A 19,586-nucleotide genomic window follows, 5' to 3' on the forward strand; every position below is an offset into this window, starting at 1 on the left:
TAGCGAGCACCAATGAAGGCCGGCACGGCACATAAAGGAGGTGGTTGGCCAGCATCACGCCCAGAAGCCTTTGTCTCCCGCGTGGCGAATGTTTACACACCGCACCAGCTACCGCACTCATTTGAGGCTGAGTCGACCTAGGGGGCGGCCCAGGACCGCTTCCGATAATCGTCACTGGTGTTGGCCGTGTGCAGGAATCGAATTCGGGTCGCCGGCTTCGTAGCCCAGCGCATCAACACCACCGCTCCCCACACCGTAGTGAAACATGGCTATGCATGTGGTTGTCGCCATTATATAATCAATTTGGGAGCAAGCCAGGTTTAAAACTTATCCATAAAAAAACACATTGGCTTTGAATGAAAGGTATTGTTACTTGCAGCAAACTGTTTTTGCCCACTTAAAACATTGCCGTGGCAAGGTTTATGACAGCCATAGTAACTGGTGCATAGGTCACAATGGCATCACAGTCTGAGAAACCAATTACTGAGCATCTGTGCTGCAACATCATACAGCGACTGCATTACCCCAAGGTACATTGCTTTTTGGATAAAATGGAAACACCCTTTTTCTATTCAGTACACGCATTGCATGGCACACACATCACGTTAAAATAAAAATACTGAAAAATTATATCTTTAGAGTCCAGTTAGCCTGACAACAGCATACATTGACAATGTGTGTGCAGGAGTAATAATGGGCTTTGGGGTACAAACATGGATTTGCACCTGGAGTGTAATTTTTAATACCACTCAGTAATTAGGGCATTCGTACATTAAATGTTACCCTTGAATAATACACTTTTGCGGACAGTTGGATATCCATGTGCTGTCCAGTACAATAATTGTAATTCCTACTGTATGTGGAATGTGCTTCACGCATGAACAATATTAGCGTACAGCATTGAAAGTAAAGTCACGTAGATAGGTTGAAAGAAAATAACCAAAAACTACGACGTTTCGATCACAACACAAGCGATCGTCATCAGGAGGAAAGAGAGACCATCTACGTGACTTTACCGAAAGACCCAAAGAATATGAATTCCTGCAGTCACGAAAGCTTTAAGTCAAGCATTGAATGTGTTCTCTCACGTCTTACTTTATAATCAGAAATAATTATCACGCACAAACGGCGCGACTAGTTTGGAAACCAAGTGAAGAAAAGACAGGGCTTATTGTAATCTACAGTTCAGTCGTTAACATTTCCTGAACTGCACCCTGCCTTAAGGAGAAAAAATATATATTGCTTTTACCGAAAGAGCTAAGAATATAATAGTAATAAAAATATATCTAAAATGCGACCGATGTTTCCTTTCAACGCTGTTCTTGTGACGAATTTGTTGATTTTTTTTGTCATTCGTGCTCGTGTACCACTGCAGTGTTGCCAACGAATAACAAATTGGGATAAGAGGAGCCAACAGCGAAATTCACCATTTTTATATCTGCATTTGTACGTTTTTTTTTTTTACGGACAAGTGGAGTCAATTCGTTGGATGACGTCACTGATAATTCTATTATTTTAAAGTGTTAAATGAACAGGACAGGTGACGTGTTATCACGTAAAGCAACCATAAACACATGAAAAGACCATAGGTTTACAATTCACGAGTAAAACTACTACTATCTACACAAATATACATAGACGAAAAACGTAAAAACTTAAATATATTGGGGAACAGTAGGCAATCAGTTGTTTTTAATTGTCATATTTTAATTCTGCACGTAAAAATCCACAATAAACAGCGCATTTCATCTCTGAAGCAGACGACGTCTAAAAAAAAATTCTAGGCCAGTGTAATAGGGATCCGTGATGCCAGTTCCTGCCGCATTACCGCAGAAGAAAGGAGTTCTAACGCATCTCAATGTATCCTTTGTGGGTGTATTTTTTGGGATGAACGTGAACAGATGTCTTGACCTCGTTGCCACCTTGTCAGATTGATGACACGATGGAAATGCGTGGAAATATGGATAATGCGCATCTTAACAGTGGCGGAACAGTTGTTGTCTATAGATGGTTGGAATTATGGACAGGAGCCATTTGGCTGAACCGCCAAGGGAAAGGCTAACACACTTGCTCGAATGAGCCACTTAATTTTACCCGTCACAGCCCAGTAATGCAACGCGGTGAAGGACAACTCTGTTTAATTACATTAGTATTGTAATGCTCGGCTTGCTGGATTTTCAATTGTGTCACGTAACTTTGGTACATGATTAATGCAATCACGTCACTGGATGAGCAGTGCAGTCACACAAAATGTCACGACGACGTTCATACGTCCAGCTCCCTAGCCTTTGGCTACGGAGTGGCGCAAAATAAATTACAAAGTCTGCAAAACTGAGCAAAGACATCAAACAAAATGCCAACAGAAGACTCCTTTAAAACAAATTCACACACACACACGCACACGCGTTCCCTACCGAACTGTCCCGCTCCGTCATCCCAGCGACGGGCTGCGGGCACGCACACGTTTGCCGCCACGTACAATGAATGGCAGGCACAACACTTTGGGACGCACTGCGTGTTCCGTGGAGCGTTGCTAACATAGCTCGCGTCATGGGGGGTGATTTTGAAATGCGTTTGTTTGCCGTCGGAGAGCCTGACAGTCAGTGATGCCGTCTTCCTCCTCTTCGCCGTGTCTCCCGTCCAACCCATGTGAGTCTTCTCCCCAATATTCTGCACAGGCCACCGCTCTTGGCGTTGGCATTGCCAAATCTTATGGGAGTGCATTGTGGGTGCTGCAGGGCGCCTCGGCGAGATGGTCCACGGTTTGCTTCTCCTGACAAGGGGACCGTCCATAAATGACGTCACGCACCTGGGAGGGGGGGTGGGTCAGATATTTGTGACGATGTGTGACGAGGGGGGGGGGGGAGGGGTTGAGAAATGTGACTGTCACATCAAAATGCGCAACTTTAAATAAATATAGACAACACGTTCTACTTAATTAAATAGACTTTTAGATAAATGTTTTCTCCTACAACATCAGAGTGCAGCGCCACATTAAATACGCACTACAATGACAATAGTTTAAAGCGATTTGAAGCATGTTTTATTTATTTTTGGGGGGGCGGGCGGGCAGAGCTTTGTGACGTCATATTTGAGGGGGGGGGGGGTCTGACTTTTTGTGACGCCGTGTGACGAGCGGGGTCGGAGGGGGGGGGGGTCAAAAATCGTCCAAAATCGCGTGACGTCAATTATGGACGGCCCCCAAGCACGTTGCTCGGTTGCGCAGAAGCACCATGATTTCACGAGAGAGTTGCATCTGCCGAAACCCACTGCCATTCAGATGCACGAGACACGCTTTGCGTGAAGCAACTGCACAGGCTGCCAATCATCCCTGCGCTGCCGCTGTTCTGTCTGACCGCGATCTGTTGACGTTGTCTTATTGGTTGGAACAGGCACACACGGGCAGTTTTCGCGACTGTTAGCGAGGCAGAGATCACCAATTACAGACGATTAAGCCGAAAGATATTGGGTTTTTTTTTTCTTTCATAAACTGTACGTGAATGCATGCAGTGTCATTCGTAAATACTGTGGCGACGTACGGTCAAACAAGCCACACGACCGACAAGACATAGGGGAGGCCTTCCTAAAACAGATTGACCATAGGGCTGACTTTTTTTTTGTAAATATATTTTACTCACATGAATACATACAGTGCTCTTCATTGCTGTGACGGAGATGTTAACTACCTCGCCTGGTATACAGGAGGGTTGTGGGTTCGACGCCAACCCTGACGCCTACATAATTTCGGTTTTCACGGTCTCCCCGCGGTCACGTGCACGTTTCTCTGGGTGCTCCGGTTTTTTTTACTCCACATTTAGAATCAACGTCACGCGTTTAGAGGACTGTATTTGGCTGCTATAAATGTCCACGTGATAAGCCACTTCGTTGAGCTATCATTTGTATCCAGGTCGCTGGGGGCCTTACCTAGTAAAATAAAAAAAAATATATAGTTTAGTTTTAGTTTAGCATACATGCGGAGTGAGAATCCTGTTTCTATACATTTTTTGCATTTGTCTTCCATGGTTTCACAAACCGTGTAAACGCATGCCTAGGTCAAAGTGTGTCCTCACACCACAGCAAGCAATGTGGGTGAGTGCTCTTTCACCATTGCTAATTCTGAGCCAGTACATTTGTGGGCGGTCCACATTTCTGTGGTGAGGACCAGTCTCTCCATACGACCATGGAGATGTTTACCACCACACGCGCGTAACTAAGCAAATGAGGCACTTTGACTTGCAAAGTTCCTGCAAAAAAGAAACAAAGTCAGAAGTGATTTCCTGCTCAGTGATCATTGAGGCGTTGCTGATCGTCCCCTTCACAGCGCTGTTGATTTCCCCACAAAGTGATACTGAATTTATCGATCCTGGAGGGATGATGGGCTGAATCAACACCCAGCGAGGGATTGAACTGATACCCTTCTGACTGCGTGCCAATCGTTCTACAGCTGAGATACCTTGTTGTATGATGAAATACTGTAACACTATTACATTAGTTTAATGAATAAGACAGAACAGTATGTAAATGTATAAAAATGCAATATTTCCCTATGCGTATATACATCCAAAGTTGTACTTTATAAGTGAGCTGGGATACCAGAGATGTGACGGCGCATTATGCATTCATTCAGAGAGAAAGATTTAAAATGCTGGTGAAGAATTCTGTATCAGCACGATGCACTGTTGTATGAACAAAGTGAAGTCATGCGTTTCGATTCAACAGGTTCACAGGTTCACCCTGACATTATCCTCCAGATGCTATCTGTGGGGCTTGGTGGTCAGCGTTGCTCAGTCATCACTGACAGCTTCAACAGCTCAGTTCCTGCCAGAGCCCTGGGGAATCCCCCGATGAGTTATTATCAGACAGCTTCACGTCAAAATAATAATAATACAAACTCCTGTATTGCGAAATCTTACACGAAAGAACACCATTGTTGATTGTGTACATTCATAGTTTAAATAACAACTTTCAAAAAAGCCAGTTGATCAGGTTTTTACCTGTGTAAAAAAAAAAACCGATGTAAAAACTTGTCTACAGGTTAAAGGGCGTTCAACTGATTTGCCGCGCTGTATATTACACTGCCGTTGTGTCGTGAGTGGTTCACACTGTGGCTTTGCACATCCCAAAGGTCGCCTGTTCGATTTCCCGTCACGGCAGTTGAAACAGTGGGCCAAGTTTCTTTGAATCCCTCCGCCTCTGTTCATCCAGCATTGCTGACCCGCCCAATACTGGGCATCTGTGAAGAAAGAGCTTAATGGCTCATCGGATTCCCCCTGCAGTCTGAATATTTAGATTCTGATTCTGTCAACGGGCTGACCCGGCGGTCGACCTGGCAGGTCGCGTGTGGTGGGGGTAAAGTGTGGGAACTCTCTCACCTTATCCTACACGTCTGGCCAGCATGGAAGAGTAGGCCAAATACTCTCTGGAGCAGTGTTCTTCATTCAAAGGCCCGCGGGACACTGCCCCCCCCCCCCCCCATCATCATCATCATCGTCATCGTGCTGCTGTCAAACCACAACGGTTTCAAATATGTGGTGGCCCTCGCACCGATGATGTCTTATCGGCGAAAGTGGCCCCACATCTGAAAATGAGTGAAGAACACTGGTCTAGAGTCTCTCTTGAGCTCCCTCGGGTGGAAGCTCTACCGTTAGTATTCGCCTGAACAAGTCATTGCAAGGCTGCACATTAGCTGTTTGGTTTACCCTTTAGAACACTGCAACCACACAAAGATGGCTTGCAACGTTTCTACCTCTTAAGAGATGCAATACTTTGTTGATATTTAGCAGTTTTACCCTTTGGCATTTACTCTGAATCTTGACAACCCTAAACGTGGTGCGGTGTGATACAGACAACTTTCAGCGACACACAGTCCTTAAATACAGTCCTCTGGTTTTAATGGGAGTTATTTTGTCATTGTCTTAAACGAATGTTTGCTATCGTTCGTCCTGTATTGTGCTGCTCATGTACACGCGTGCATGATCAGTTGGCCCTCTCTCTTTTCGAAGCGTTACGATATCACTTTCCACGGGAGACCTATCAAACAAAGGAGCTTCCATTTGAAATCGATTTCGCGTCGATAATGTCTGAAGGAAGGTGATCACGAGATAGATATATGTGCTGTATATAAGACTCCCGACTGAATATATAAGTATCTCCCTCGGAGAGATATTAAACGCTCAAAGTCCAAGTGTCTTCATGCTCAAATGAGCATTATAGCAATACACTACTAATCTCCACTGGCAGCCCTAATCCATCAGTGGAAATTCCAAATTGCCACGAAGAATGCCTTTTCGTAGGACGACCCCTCTTTACGACACCAAGTTATAATACAGTGCGTTCTTACAGTTCTGTGACACTGGTTTAGAAATTATTTCAAGTTTCCCTTGAACACAATGCATTTTTAACCTGCCTTGAAAGCCACTGAATTCTTTACACACGACAAAGCCCAAACAGCTTTAAGTGATGTGTGTTTGCGTCAAAATACACATCTGATGGCAAGTGAATGGGCCCTTTAGTCTAGCCGCTGGGAACACTGAGATCCAATGCAATCACAGAGACTAGGGCAGGCATTGTCATTGTACAGCTCTACTTTAGGCTGGCAGTATGAAGAAAATATTGGCAAATGATGTCAAATTGATTCTTTAAAATGCATACGAAGAGGTCACAAACCGATACGAGTACAGTTTCACTTTCGTCCAGAGCACTCACAAAGTTGATTTTGAAATTGCCCAACTGCATTGTCAAGTTTTTTACCGACTAACAAAAAGAGGTTACAGTGGTTGTTTTAAATGTACAGTGACTGTTTTTATTTTAATCGTAACTTGATTAAAATATGCATCTATTTTTAATATGGTGTTTTTAAAGTTGAATAGAGGTTTTTTTTAGATATTTTTCAGCAGTAAAAAAAACCAAGAAGCCGTAAACGTGTTTGGTCTAGTTTATAGACCACACACCCATTGCGAATCCTCTGGGCTAAAGCCTCGAGGCAATATTACTTTCCAAAAGAAGGCCCACATACAACCCCTTCTACCCCCCCCCCCCCGTCGCCACTGCAGAATTTATCGCCAGCTTTTCCCCTCCGTGGACCCGACCAACATCAATCTTGAAGGACACTTCGAGAACGGTGGCCCGACTGTATTTTCACATCTCAAGGTGAGGGAACGGTCGCCCGGGAATCGATTCGCTTTTTGTATATATAAAAAAAACGACGACTCGCAGGCGCCGCAGACTCCGAGGTACAAGGTCGTTGGACATTTTTGAATCAAAGCACCAAATTGTATGGGTCACCTCGGGATGGAATGAGCTCGGCCTCGCCTCCTATTCGGGAGTAGAAATAAGGACACTTTGGAGATGACAGCGTTGCTGTTTTGACCCCAGCTGTATGTTGACCCTATATAAAGCTGCACCGGTCTGTTAACATTGTAGTAAAAGACCTAAACTAAGCATACAGTATCTGAATGATGTGGCATCAGTGCCGAATTAAGCTAGTGCGGGGCCTGTAGCATATGTTATAAAGGGGTCATAAATAAAAGAAAATCACGTAAATATGAAAACTCCGAATTTGTATTTGCATAGTAAATTAATTGTATTTTTTCATTTGCTATACTGCCAGATAATACGACAAATCGCTAACCTCAAACACCCAGTCGTTCATAAAAGTGGAACGCAGTATAGTACTATAGTAATAGAGCAAGTGCAGAATCACTGAACCGGAATTGATAGCTTGAAAGCATCTAGCGCGGCGCCCTTGAAAGTGCGGAGCCCGTAGCTTGTGTAGCTACTTTTGCTACGAGGATAATCCGGCACTGTGTGGCATGAAAGCTAGTCATTCTTCTAAGTGATGAGACAGTCGCCTGTCAGCAGGGCAATCCCTTTTAGGGTGAGATTGACACATGTCTTCTGGGAGGGAAAAAAAAAAAACATATCTTAAAGAAATATCGTTGTAAATATTCCAGTGTCATTATTCACCATCTCTTTTCACCGACACACCATCATACATCAAGCGGTGGTGTACGTATACACGTGCATCTGCTCTCCATTGCACCAATGCGCTCCCCTACGTGTGCAAAAATTACGTTATTCTCACGTCATACCATGGACCACTCTCACTCCTAGCGCTGCTTGTATGTATGTTGAACTTCTCTCGCACCGTACGTAACCAACCGTGCTAATCGGATGAGCGGGGGAAGGACAACAAACTAAACACAACAGGCTGCTTTTGACAACGCAGACTAACTCCATCCTCCTTGGGCACGGCTATAACCACGTGGGTTCATCTTGCGCACAATTCTCTCCTGGTTCCACCCTGGCGTCTCGAGCTGATCCTTTTAACAAGGACTGTGTTTCCACTCGGAAACCCACGTGCTACGTTGTCACGCACCTCCGATTAACACGGTTGGCTACGTAAAGGTGCGAAAGAAGTTCAACACACGTCACAAGGTTCCATCTTTGGTCTCCAGCTCTTCTCAGCATATCTCGTCCCACTTAGCGAAATTAGTTCATTTCAACCATTGTATGATGATGACACCCAGCTCTGCATCGCCATTAGCACGGTTGGCTACGTACAGTGCAAAATAAGTTCAACATACATTTAAAAAAAAATTCCCGGAATCTTTCCCCACTCTGACATCCGGCTTTGACGCAGGGTCACAAAGTGAGACTCCGGTTTGACGTACACCTCCTGAACTCTGACTTTACCCTGGCAGAGTGTGCAGACAACTCGACGTTATCATCATTCCTCAGCTCTCCCCCTCTTCTCATGGACCACGACGCTGCAGGACCTCATCCGAGGCCCCCATCCGTGCCTCCATCACATTCCGACTCAACTGTTGCAACACCGCTCACATTCCAGTACTTTGAACAATGTTCCGCAGACGAATGCTTGGTTACTTATTGAACACCGCAAGACAGAGGGCCTGTGATGAGTCTACATGGCTGTATGTACATAATTCAGTTGACATTCGTGTCATGTGATGGCTTGTATATTTTATCTAATGAATGTGCACCTCTCATTGTAAATGATGAATTAATAAATATTTGTGTTCTTTGGTTCTTTCGGTAAAGTCACGTAGAATGAGAATAAAATAATACATTGATAAAATAAAATAACACAATAATCAATTTATTATTTTATTCTCATTCTACGTGACTTTACCGAAAGAACCAAAGAAGATGGATCCTTGCAGTCACGAAAGCTTTAAATCGAAACATACAACTTGCTTAAAATCCATTCACTCGTGTGTAGTATTCATCTTTGTCGTCAGTCTCAATTAAAAACAGAGGATCTTAGATCGCCGAACAACAAAAGGTCCACCACTTACTGTCAGACCCACAACAATTCACAAAGCAGATGATATTTTTCACACATCTCTCCTGGATTATGACTAAACATAACAGTATTTGAGATCAATTGGTTTTCGCGATTTTTTGGTATTAACGTGTGTATGTTGAAATTCTTTCGCACCGTACGTAGCCAACCGTGTTAATCGGAGGTGCGGGAGGAAGGACGGCTGTGTCTGGTGTGAAGGAAGATGGTCAGTTCACCGTTTCACAAAATACAGCACCATACCCGTCAACCCCTTATCAGTGCCTACCTGATTACAGACCAATTCAGACCTTGTTGGTCATCCCGTGCCCCTTATAAATCTCAACGTTCATCCAACAAAGGCCTATCACAAAGGAGAAACACAAACAAATAGACAAACACATTTTGCCCGTATTGAAACGGCTGTACGCCGTATGGACCTGAAAACTCAATTTCCCTGTACAAGAATATACGGGGTAAACCGTATGGGGTGACAGGCATTTTCAGTACGGTACTGTTCAACGCGTGGGCTTTCGCGAACAATATTATCCATAATAAAAAAAATACATTTTGGGGGAGGGGGGTATTTCGCGTAATCTCTTTAAAAAAAAAGTGTCCGTTAAATATAAATGTGTCTCGGTGGCGGGTTTAAATAAATGACACATTTATATTTACGACATCTAACACACACACACACACACTCAAAAAAAAACTTTTATGATGGACAGTTGCAGTGTCCCGTAGATCGTTCCGACGTTGATAATTATGGAATTGGCATCAATCCGAGCTCGTGGAGGAGACCGTTTGTGTGGGGGAGAAGGGAAAAGCGCCTCGAGCCACGAGCGCTGAATTCCGTGCGCATCAGTCACCTGGCAGTGGAAAGCCGCAGCTTGCTCAAGTGACGGCACACCTCTTGAAAGTGACTCAGAACGCGGCTCGGCAGGTGTTGTGTTGTGTGTGTGTGGGCGCGCGTTTTGTGTCCGCCCCACTAAAAGGAAGCGGTCAGTCATCTAAGTCAGTCGACACACGGCACCTGCTGGGTCTGTCCCGTTACCTCCTGCCAGGTTTGGGCGTTCGACACTTCACGTGGTGGCCTCAACGTGCACCTAGCCTGGCATAAGCGCCGTGGTGACGCCACCGACACTTAGTGGCGAATGGCGGTTGTGGTTGTTGTTGTTGTTTCGTGTTCGTTTTGTGTTCGGTTGTGGTTGTTGTTGTTGTTTTGTGTTCGTTGACCCGATATATTTATCGCGGTCCTTTTGAAATCGTCGTCACACCGCCAGAGACACTTTGGTCGATGCTCCCTTTGGTCGATGCTGCCACCTGTTGACCCGAGTTGCGCATTGAGAGGATCTGCAACACTTCTTCCGGACATTGAAACAATGTAAAATCCACTTTGATAACAACAATAACAAAAATCGCTGCTCGAAGCAACAAAATCTATTTAATGTCACGAGTAAAATGTACTGTATAGCCACGTGACTCACGGGGAAATTAAAGCATATGGAAATGTACATAATCATCATCATCGCATACCTTTAAAAGGTGCAGACCTGCAATTGCACCTAGCATTGCTGGTCGAAGGGCAATTACTTGACAGTATTTGGCCTACTTTTTCACGCCGCCCAGACGTCTTGGAAAGGGAGGGAGTGCTCACACTTTGCCTCCACCATACGCAATCTGCTGACCAGCTGCGTGGACAGAGGTGGGGATATTTAAGGAATGTGCTGGCCTTGATAACATGCGGTAATGCTTTTAAAATGCTTAACACAAGTCATCGTGCCAAAGTGTCTTCACTATGGCTGAATGGAGTTCGAAAGAACTCGCAAAAAAAACCATCTTTCTGTAAAAGATATTCCATGAAGCTCACGGACCACCCTAACCGCACGCATCCACTCCACAAACCATGGCAGATGCAGATACCTGATGCACAATGGGAAAATAAAAACTCTCCAGTGTGCGACTGTTGTCATCCAGAACAGACCGTACAGCATATAAGGACGCAATGCCCGATCCACAAATACGATGGAGACATCATCACAGCGATGAAACCACTCCACTTGCTCCTGACGCCGTTGTTTGGCTTGACAACGTGGATGTGAAATTGTAGTTGTTGCTCTTTATCTATATCGGCCATACAAAAGAAACAATGTCACTGGGCAGCACTCTAAACTATTTTTTTTCGAGATTTGAAGCTTTCGTGACTGCAAGGATTCATTCTCTTTGTTTTTTTTCGGTAAAGTCACGTAGGTAAAAAAAAAATCAATAAAATAAATGAAAACAACTCAATTAAATCACGACGTTTCGAGCGCAACACAAGCGTCCGTCATCAGGTGGGGACAAACACAGCCGAAGACAGACGAGGAAATTCGTGATGCGGCTTTCCAATCGTGTAGTACTTTTGTCCGATTCCACTCTCCCCCACTCCCCCTCCACCTGTTGGACTTGAGCTGTATCGACATCTTTGGGAATTGCTCCCACAGCCCACGCTCCGCCCCCATACCCACCTTGCCCTCGTTCCCCCCTCCCCACCCTCCTCAGCTATATATAAACCCGTGTCAGAGCGATCTCTTTGACGTATCTCAGCAACTGTCTTCGCTGTGTTTGTCCCCACCTGATGACGGGCGCTTGTGTGGCGCCCAAAACGTCGTGATTTAATTGAGTCGTTTTCATTTATTTTATTGATTTTTTTTTTACCTACGTGACTTTACCGAAAAAAAACAAAGAGTATTTTTTTCTTTTTTACCAGGTAAGGCTCACTGAAGCTATATATCTCTTTTCCAGAAGCGACCTGACCATAAAGGATAGCTCAACGAAGTGGCTTTTCTGAATATGTTTACCAGCCAAATACTGCACTCTAAACGCATGTTTCTAAGTGTGGAGGTGAAAAACCCCGAAGGACCTGGAGAAAAATTCACGTGACCACGGGGAGAGAAACACGCGAACTGCTAATACACAGGCGTCAGGGTCGGGATTGAACCCACGACCTCCTGCGTACCGTACGAGGCAGTTAACATCTGGCCAATCGTGGCTCCCTTTCCATTGGCAGTGCTAAACCATTTGTGGGGGTTCCACATGTCTCACGTAGGAACGAGTCACTTCGTAGGATAAAGACTACATCTTCATATTCCTGGTTCTTTCGGTAAAGTCACGTAGAAGGGAAACAAAAAAATAATTAAAATATAAAACAATAACATTCTCACGACGTTTCGACTGCAACACAAGCAATCATCATCAGGTGTGAAAATTCTCACGACGTTTCGACTGCAACACAAACAATCATCATCAGGTGTGAAAACCACACCTGATGCTTGTGTTGCAGTCGAAACGTTGTGATAATTTTATTGTTTTATATTTTTATTATTTTATTGTTTCCCTTCTACGTGACTTTACCGAAAGAACCAAGAATATGAATCCCTGCAGTCACGAAAGCTTTAAATCAAAATCTCACTACATCTTCGTTGTGTGGGTTTCAAATACGAAGCATTTCGAATGCACAACTTTTACTTGTGATTTGCCAATTTAAACACAGTTATGTATAAATAATCATTGCTTTGTATGTCAAAAGAAGGTATAAATATTTGTATAAACTACCATGGAAGCTTCAGCTAAATTGTTATGGTGTACAAGATTTGGTGGTACATCTAAGACATTCTGTCTACATTGGGGATTACAGTACATGTACTATATTTAGATTCTTTATGCAGCCTTGTTTACTGCATTTTTTTGACAGGTATGAGTTATGAATGCAATCCTTTAAACATTCATATAAAAATCTATTACTGCATGACATTGAATGTACATTGGTTTCTCGATATTCTGTTCATCTTGATTGTTGCTCATTGACTTGGGTATTGTATGCACTCACGTCACTAAAACTACGTACGATTGGTGTTTCGACAAACTTACAAGGTGACCTTGCAGATAACTTCTGGAGAAAAAAAAACATTGTATACAGTATTAAATTAATTTCAGCTACCAGTGCATGGAACAGTATTCGTTTACTCTCCAAGAGGAAAAAAAAACACCACAGACAAGTGGGGAAAGGCAGTCATGCCCCTAAACTCTGCAATATCCTCTGCCAAATCACGATCGAAACGTCGCGATTTATTTTATTTTATTTCTAAGAGTATATATATTCTCTGCCATTTAATGAGAGAAAATCCACACGTGTGAGAGGCCAACACTCTATCCCATGCAGATGGAACAGGTGCAGTCCGCATTTGCTTTACCGCCTTCTGGCAAAGCCATGGAATGGGCACCTCCTCAACCCCCACGAGAAGGAACTTTTACAACATTTGTGCGGTGATCCACGAGCCCTCGCTTCTGCCGCCAGTACTTGATCATTGGCGTGTGCCACCACGGCCCTACCAATGCACATGGTTGTAATATGGTTATTTGGGCGATTACCACAGAGACCTATGAGATTCCTAACAATTTAATCCTGCAATGATTGCCTGCTGGAATTGTGAATGTTCCGCAGGCAATTCCCATGTTTAAAATCTTTACATATCTACACGAGTGAGCACAATGTGCATATGATATTCAAATAACGCATGCAAGTGGGCCGTCAATTTTGTTTTATTGTCGCAGTAGTCCGAGTATTGAACAGAATCACCAATGAACCGTATTCCATATGGATTGGCCACGTGCTTTCACGGCAATTAGCCTGCCTGAATGCCCAGCTCAAATCAGGCCAACGTCACGCGCTATGCGTTGGCCGTACAATAATAACAGTTAAAAATACTTTCATTTCATATTGTGTAAGTATATATAGTGGTTTGAACTACAATACCATTAACCATCACGCAAACTCCGGTTATCCTCGCAGCGGCTCTTGGTTAGCTATCGAAAAAAAAAGATGGTCACCGCATCGCGCGCTTTCAGATGTGCTTCTGTGGCCGTCTGGAACGCTCTTCCTTTCGATATTAGGAAGCCACTGGAGCTATGCATTTTCAAATCTAGATTGAAAACTCAATTCTTTAGAACACCTTTTTGTGTTTACTTTGTTGTCCTTCCTCGCACCGCCGATTAGCACAGTTGGCTACGTACGGTGCGAAAGAAGTTTAACATTCATTCATGCTAATTGCACTTCATAACACTGTACATTAATCTCCATATATATAAAAGTCAAAGTTGTGAATATGTGTGTCTGTTCAAAATGTTTAGCGTACTTTCCGACATGCAACAAACTTGAAATTTGCCATGTGGGTACTTTCCAGACTGTACACCATGCAAAAATTATAAAAATAGACTTTTTTGGGGGGGAGGGGAAGCTCAATAATGCTTATCTTTTTTGCACGGCAAGTGAGCTGTGACGTCAAATCTGTCACGTGACCCACGCATGTGGAAGCGTAACGCATTGTAGTGTAGCGGTTAGGATGCCGCGCTACGAACCCGGCGACCCGAGTTCGATTCCCGCTCACGGCCACCACCGGTGACGATTATTTTAACCGGTCCTGGGCCTCCCCTAGGTCGACTCAGCCTCAAACGAGTAACTGGTCTGCTGTGTGAACATCGCCACTGGGGGGACAAAGGCGGCCGGGCGTAGTGCTGTCACCCACCCCCTCGTTCTATATAAGGACCAAATCCTATATAAAGCTATTACCAAGCAAATTAAAACCCTACTCTTTGGTTCTATTCGGTAAAGTCACGTAGGTAAAAAATAAAACAACAAAAATCACGACGTTTCGGCCAAAACACAAGTGGCCTTCATCAGGTGAAGGGATCAGACTGTCCAGAGGACAGCGTTGGAGTGAAGAAAGCTAAGCCCAGGTCGCCTCCTTTAAGCTGTGAGGGGGTAAACAGAAAACGCCTTGACAAAGGAATTAGCATAAAATGTACTACTGTTGATGTACTACGGTGATAGTTTGGGATGCCACTACTTACATCAACAGTAGTACATTTTAAGCTAATTCCTTTGACAAGGCGTTTTCTGTTTACCCCCTCACAGCTTAAAGGACGCGACCTGGGCTTGGCTGTTTTCACTCCAACGCTGTCCTCTGGACAGTACGGTCCCTTCACCTGATGAAGGCCACTTGTGTTGTGGCCGAAACGTCGTGATTTTTGTTGTTTTATTTTTTTACCTACGTGACTTTACCGAATAGAACCAAAGAGTATGGATCCTTGCAGTTACGAAAGCTTCAAATCTAAAACCCTACTTCCAAGCAAAATGAAACATTAATAAACAAATAAGGAAATGGCACCAAAACAAACGTCACAAACAACAATAATGTTATCACAACAGAGAAATTAATCCATGAGTCGACTACACATCCCAGAGCACGATCAACAGTTACCAACCAGGCCAGGAAACCTTCACAGGAGGAGTGGTGGGGTGCCAAAAGTAAAGACTCATTTCGACCAATCAGTCAAAGGTACAAAATGTGATTTCCTAATTTTTCAGCGTATGCCTTGATGCTAAACGCAACACAGTAAATGCAATACAGTACATACCTAATTATTTAAACTATGTTTTTGTTTGTACCAGGAATGGCACACTGAGCTCTACAGCTCTTAAAGAAGCAACATGCCCACAAATGATAGCCCAATCAAGTGACTTATCATGTGGACATTTATAGCAGCCAAAAACTCCAAAGGGGCCGTCCATAAATGACGTCACACACCTAGGGGGGTCAGACATTTGTGACAATGTGACGAGGGGGGGGTTTGATAAATGTGACGTCACATGAAAATGCACAACTTTAAATAAATATAAACACGTTCTACTTAATTAAATAAACTTTTAAATAAATGTTTTATCCTACATCAGCGTGCAGCGCCACATTGAATACGCACTACAATGACAATAGTTTAAAGCGATTTGAAGCATGTTTTATATTTTTTGGAAGGGGGGGGGGGCAGAGCTTTGTGACGTCATATTTGAGGGGGGTCTCACTTTTTGTGACGCCGTGTGACGATGGGGGGGCGGTCAAAAATCGTCCAAAATCGCGTGACGTCATTTATGGACGGCCCCAAAGTCCAAACGCATTTTTCTAGATGTGGAGGGGAAACCCCAGAGGACCCGGATAAAAATCACACGCGACCACGGGGAGATCATGCTTCAAGGATGGGATCGAACCCACGACCTCCTGTACACCAGGCGAGGTGGTTAACATCTCGCCACATACAAATATACAGCAGCAGGCGTCAGGGTCGGGATTGAACCCACGACCTCCTGTATACCAGGCGAGGTGGTTAACATCTCGCCACACACAAATATAGTATCACATTTGCAACGTTCCTGTACTGTGATGGCACCACTAACCTGCCTCATTGGACTAATTGAATGTGGACTCACTGAAAGCAAGAATGTACCACCACTATTGCCATGCACTAAGAAGAACCTACGATGCTTCTACGTGTAGCAACATGGAATGGGTCACTACGTAGCATAGCATGGGTTCTAGATTTGAAGCTTTCGTGACTGCAAGGATTCATACTCTTTGGTTTTTTCGGTCAAGTCACGTAGGTAAAATAAAAATAAAATAATATAATAATAAAACAACTAAATTAAATCACGACGTTTCGGAGGCAACGCAAGCTTCCGTCTTCAGGTGTAACAGTCACAGCAGGATAGCTGCATCAAGCTCGGGTGTCTCAGAGCTCCCCACTTGATGCAGCTATCCTGCTGTGACTGTTACACCTGAAGACGGAAGCTTGCGTTCCCTCCGAAACGTCGTGATTTAATTTAGTCGTTTTATTATTATATTACTTTATTTTTATTTTACCTACGTGACTTTACCGAAAAAACCAAAGAGTATAGCATGGATTGTAGGCAGAGAAGGGGATCTTGCAGTTGCAGCAGCCCTGTCTGTCTGCAGGTCACGTGATAAGTCAGAGAGATGGATGTAGGGGAAAGGTGATTGGGGGGGGGGGCACGTGGGGTAAGCCCGTGAACCCGCGAGTAGGTTCTAGAAGGAGGGCGTGGCCGGGGCGGAGCGAGGCCACGCTGGGAGGATAAAAGGGGACCCCGAGCTAAGGCTGTCGCTTGGACTGGGACCCCCTCGTCGTGCTGTTGGAGTCTTCGTCGCCGCCACCGGCTTCACCTTCTCGGCATCATCAGTCAGGCAGTCTGCCAGCTGTCCTGACTGAGAGTTGTAGTTCTCTTGTGAGCTGTGAAGGCTGATTGTATTATAGAGTGCCTCCTACTCCTAGTGCGTCACAAATACGTATTTCTGTATCAATGGTCTATTCCGCCAGATGGCGCTGTCGCAGAGCGTTAAATTAATAACAAGCATATTTTTTTTTCTATTTCATCAGGTAAAGTCCACTGTGCTTCATATATTTTTTTCAGAAGCGACCTGGTCACAAATTATAGCTGAACGAAGTAGCTTATCATTTGGAAATGTATAGCAGCCAAATACTCATGTTTCTACATGTGACAGGGAAAAACCAGAGGATCCAGCGGGGAGAGAGACATGCAAACTCAAATATACAGCAGCAGGCGTCACGGTCGGGATCGAACCAACGACCTCCTGCATACCAGGCGAGGTAATTAACAGCTCGCCACCGTGGTGAGAGTTACAATCCCTGGCTGAAGTTAACTCAGCCCACCTCCCCTCCAGAAGGTCAACTATGGTCACACTTTGGTGAGACTGGACTCTGCCATGAGAATGTGGAATTTCTGCCAATAAGCACTGCCTCATTTGTCTGTATGGAAACAGTTTGACTTTCATCAAATGTAAATATCGTCGTCGTTTGTTTTTATTTATAAAAAAACAATAGATTCAAACAATAGATACAGCACTTGGCCGACTCTCGTGATTTAAACGGCAAGCTGCTGTTTTTTAAACTCTCTTACCCCAACAACGTATTTGCAGAGCTAATCGTACTTTTTCAAATAATGCTGTGAAAAAAATGCGCACGTAAATTTTGTAGATTTTTTTTTATTGTGACATATATGTGGAATAAGTGCATCGTACTTTCATATGAATAGACATTCTGGGGCCCCTTGTACAATGGTTGACTGCAGTTATAATAATGGAATAATTGGGCTGGAAAATAGAAAAAAAATCTTTTTGTAGCCTTAGTTCTTGTTTTGTATTCGAATAGTTATTTTTATTCATTATTTCCGTAAATATTTTTTTGTATACTGTGTCGAACTATATCTGGCTTTCAAATATTCCATAAGTGCTATATTGTACGAGTCATTCTTTGCCTGGACATGTGCCGACTTAACTCTTGTTGTTGTTGTTTCCAAAACGTTGCCAAGTTTGACAAGATGTAAAAAAAATCATGCATTCTGTATTCAATGATTTTAAGACGGATGACAATATCCTGGAGTCTGCTCCTGATCTAGGCAGAGCCTCGAACAGCGAGGCAAGAGAGTTTCAAGTTTCATTTATTAGGTATAGCCCTGTGAGCCATGTGGCTCTTGAGTCAGGTGCAACCGCAACAAACAAAATATGAACAGAAACATCCTGGATAAACCAGCAAATCTTCCAGAAAAAAAACCACCGTATTACAACGCTGTGTGCAAAAATCCCAGTGTGATGCAAGACAAACAATAACAACCATGAGACAATTTAGATTCAAGTTATCAGACCAAAACCGCACTTCCGCAAGAAACATGGCTTAACCATATGTTTTAGAAATCACCAAAATAAAGCTATAAAATACAATGTAACAACAGTAATCATAGGAACTTTGATGCAAATTAACAATAAACTATATACATAACATGTACGAACAAACTTGCAGCCATATCTGTCAGCATGACACTCCCCGTGTATGATATGTGAGTGAGTCAATGGTAGTGAGTCAGCATATCACGCCAACGCGGCCTCCTCCCCGCCATCGTGGCCTCCTCCCCGCCATCACGGCCTCCTCCCCGCCATCACGGCCTTCTCCACGCCATCGCGGCCTCCTCCACGCCATCACGGCCTCCTCCCCGCCATCGCGGCCTCCTCCACGCCATCACGGCCTCCTCCACGCCATCACGGCCTCCTCCCCGCCATCACAGCCTCCTCCCCGCCATCACGGCCTCCTCCCCGCCATCGCGGCCTCCTCCCCGCCATCACGGCCTCCTCCACGCCATCACGGCCTCCTCCCCGCCATCACGGCCTCCTCCACGCCATCACGGCCTCCTCCACGCCATCACGGCCTCCTCCCCGCCATCACAGCCTCCTCCCCGCCATCACGGCCTCCTCCCCGCCATCACGGCCTCCTCCCCGCCATCACGGCCTCCTCCACGCCATCACGGCCTCCTCCACGCCATCACGGCCTCCTCCCCGCCATCACAGCCTCCTCCCCGCCATCACGGCCTCCTCCCCGCCATCGCGGC

The 19,586-nt window shown here is 44.5% G+C and overlaps 1 long non-coding RNA gene across 1 annotated transcript in view; it reads right to left on the reverse strand.

Moving 5' to 3' along the window:
• Positions 1–1,690: 1,690 nt before the first annotated feature.
• The window catches only part of LOC116938818 (uncharacterized), a 29,988-nt gene continuing 12,092 nt past the window's right edge, over positions 1,691–19,586 (reverse strand). The window contains exon 3 of the long non-coding RNA XR_012930452.1: positions 1,691–2,809. This is a non-coding gene — a long non-coding RNA (uncharacterized LOC116938818). The remainder of the gene's footprint in view (positions 2,810–19,586) is intronic.

This window comes from Petromyzon marinus, chromosome 4 (genome assembly GCF_048934315.1).
Source record: "Petromyzon marinus isolate PM22_M1 ecotype Great Lakes invasive population chromosome 4, UKy_Petmar_22M1.pri1.0, whole genome shotgun sequence".
In the NCBI taxonomy this organism is placed as follows: domain Eukaryota; kingdom Metazoa; phylum Chordata; class Hyperoartia; order Petromyzontiformes; family Petromyzontidae; genus Petromyzon; species Petromyzon marinus.